Here is a 3,781-nt window from a genome sequence, read left to right as displayed (position 1 = left end):
ATGTCCCAACTAGTAATAGATCCAGATGGTAATGAGAAATACCATGATCCGGCGGTTCCTTGCAAAGTATAAGGAAAAAGTCGACCAACAACATCTTCGTTAACAACTCCATTGCGATTTATGGATAGCATAAAGTTATTTATTTGTTCTTCCGCTAGCATGCCTGCCTCAAGATTAAACTTAGGTAGCCATTTTTCAGGATGGGCTGGTAATTGACTCAAGGATGCAAGCATTAAGACTGCCCCAGGGTCATTCCATAGAGATTGGGCCATCGCTGAACTAGTAATAGAGGAAAGTGCAGAAGATGATCCCTCCAGTTGAGAAGATGAGGATATTATGACTCTAGATGGTTGAGAAGGAGTTGAGAAAGTTGCAGTAGGCTAATGGACAATGATCTGAAGTGGAGGAGTGGACGGTTGACTTCGCGATGAAGAGGTTGAGATGGATGATGAGGGTGAAAGAGTCTCGCTATCGGACCCTTTAGGAGACTTCCTTGCTCTCTTCATTGTAGGTAGAGGTAGTTCGGTTGGCTGAACACCAAACTTTTTTCTCTTTAACCTAGTAAGAGGATGAGTAGGATTATATTGTGATGTCACACTCCCTTGAGATTTATCAGATTTTTGAGGAGATATAGAAAATTGCTGAAGTTTGTGAATCAAAGATTCAACTTCAGGAGGATCAATAGTAGATTGTTCTGAAATGTCAGGGTTTGTATCCGCGGTTGTTGCTCCAGCGACTTCTAACTCTGGTTTTAAATGCAACAAAGAAGTCAGGGGAGATGGTGAGGGCGATTTACTCTCAGAATGGTATCTATATTTAGACTTAATTGCCATTCACATTTCGGGGCCCTCCTTCTAGTGCCAAATATGTTGAAGCCCCGAAAATCAGGTCTACAACAAGGGGGATACCCACCCGGTCCGGACCTTGGTTAGCAGCTTCTTTTCCGTTTGGTATAGTGGGTCTGACTGGGAATATGGGACCAGTTTCCCAATTTTTGTATGTGTGTGTGACAGACTGATATTTCTCTTTCTAACAGTTTCTAAATGGAATACTTTTACTCTAACTCTAATCTAATAATAAGGAAATTGTATTCTAATAAACAGAAATATCTAAGTCTACACTAACCTGGGGTGTAATCTTTCCGTTATGCGATCTAAAATGATTTCAAATAACAACTGGTAATAAAGATCATTCAACTGTTGTGAGAAAAGAATTCAATAAAGATGAACCACTTCGTATAAAAAGTTAGACGAAATAGTTGTGAGAAACATATCGCATAATAAGCTATTCATACACCAAGCATAAATAAATAGCTATACTGCCAAATGATAACTTAGGCATTCATGCATCAATATATAAATAACTGAACATGAAAATCACTTTAACACAAAGGCAGAAATAGTTAAGAGATAGAAGTACCATTTATAACTAGTCCTACTCGTGAGCTTCAAGCGATAATGATTTATCTCTTCTTGATCAAACATCCACTAAGAGTACAAAAGTGCAAATTCAGTAGCAGATATCAAATGCAAATATCAATAAATCCTGTCCCATTCATTCATCAAAACCTCCTCAGAGGGTACAAAAGTGCATGTTCTGGGGATAAGTTTTTGACAAATTTCAGGACCTTTCTCTAAATGCATGAGAAGGGTTTAAATACTACTAACTAATTCTAAAAATAACTTATTACAAAAATCTAGGATGCGGTTTAAATGACCATCCTCATTTCAGGAAAATAAAACAAAATTAAAACTAAAATTGAATCTAAAATTAAAACTACATCTGTATCTAGTCCTTGAAATCGCATGCATGCAGCATTCGTTTGAGAAGAGTTGGCTGGCCGACTTCCGATTTTAGTTGAGCTGTGAAAACGGAATCGACAAGAGCTGGTGCCATATTTTTAGCCGAATTGATGATACACTTGATAGCCATCCACTGGATATGTGGCATTACCAGGTATGCCCAATAATAATCCCAGTTCAACTTGGTTAGCCCTTGGATTGCTTCTGCCTTTTCTTGAGCCTTCTGCTTCCAATCAGTCTCTATCGTTGCTTTCTTGCAATTTTCAGGGCTTGCAGGTGACTGAGCAATTAGAAGCTTTCCTTTTCGAGAAATTTTTCTCAACGATGCGCGATTAGGCGCTGATCACGCATCGGAAACTGCCTCCGTTTCTTGGTCCGGACTTCCTTGATGCATTTTTCGCCTTTTGCACTTTTTCCTTTTAGCGGATATAAAGTTCAAATTTTGTGAAAATAATATTTTGTAAGCTCTTGACCCTGAGTCTTAAACTGTCTATTTCTGATATCAACGCTATCCATTACCCACTTAACCATGTCCGTATATGGGAGAATTTTGGGCCTTGCTACTATCCGGTAATGAGCAAGCTAGCTCTGCGATGGATGCCTCAGAAGAACTATGTGAGCCCGCAGTAGCAGTAACTTCCATTACTCTGGGATTCTCCTCCTCAAGTAGATTATACATGCCTTCCCACGTAGCAATTCCTGCGTCTCTGTTACAGGCCGTGTCTATATACAAGGGCACCATTTCTTTCTCTTTAGAGCTCGGAGCTTTGCTTTTCTTTCCCATAATATCCTGCGTATTGCTTTGTATCGTTCTTTGTTCTCCATTCCTGCAATTCACAAGTGAAGTGAAAATAATGACAAGGAAGGGTGATGGGAAAGTTTTAAATGCTGAAGATGCATAAAGTATACCACCTTACGTGATATGATTTTTCGATAAGCACGAAACCATATTCCATTAATAACTGGCAACTAACTCATTTATTAGCACTAAAGCGCATAACCAGGTGTCAATTTATGGAAAATAATTTTTGAATCACGCGCCCAAAAGATTTGTGATGAAGCGATTTTGTGATTTGCTTTGCAATATCGCAGATCGCAACATCACAGAATCATAACATCGCTGAGTTGATAGCTAGCTATATTGCATTATCGTTGTATCGCAAAATCGTAATATCGCATTATCGCAATATTGTGTTGCCGCTTTATCGTAAAATTGCAATATCGTAATATCGCATTATCGCAATATCGCAATATCGCGTTACCGCAGGAACGTAATATATGACAGTCTTTATTAACCTGTTTTCTGCGAAATGCGATTTGTAATCGGCGTCATCGCATATCGGCAAATTAAAGTGTTTAAATGTAAGTTGTGCTTGATGTATGCAATGCAATATTTGTTTATTATCGTGTATCACGATCTCGCAATGTTGGAATTTTGGCTTGCAAGGAGGTATCTTGTTATCCTTTTGCGATGCGATATTTCCTAAGGAAAGATTTTTGTCTTACCTTATCATAAAACTTAGATTTTTAGATTTTTCAAGGGGATTTCCTAAGCTTATGATGGTAAGTTTTATTTGAAAAGGAAATTTAAAAACTAATTTGATTTTAAAATTTTTTAACTAAGGGTCCCCACTTATTTAGTATTAGGAATAACACTAAATAAGAAGGGGGTTGTTGCTGGCCACAACAGGTAGAAAGGATGTCGTGTCATCTGTCGGAGTGTTCTGCAGCTTACTGCTCATGGATGTATTCTTGTCCGCTGCTATCTTCTCGGACTTGTTTTGTGTTTTCTGCTTATGAGCAGCTGATGGATCAACCTTCCTCATCAACAGTCTCATTTTTTCTTGTGCTTCCCCAAGTGTAAGGGGAGCTCCTTTACTCCTAAGATTGTAATGATCATTTTTCTTCTAGGCTTACTTCTCGGTGTTCGTCTTCAGCATTTCTTGCAAGCATTGATACGCGTTCACCACATGCCTAGA

This window comes from Pinus tabuliformis, chromosome 3_1, assembly GCF_031772625.1.
Source record: "Pinus tabuliformis cultivar Carrire ecotype Pingquan chromosome 3_1, CPIR1, whole genome shotgun sequence".
NCBI classification, from domain to species: domain Eukaryota; kingdom Viridiplantae; phylum Streptophyta; class Pinopsida; order Pinales; family Pinaceae; genus Pinus; species Pinus tabuliformis.
This window is presented reverse-complemented; position numbering follows the sequence as displayed.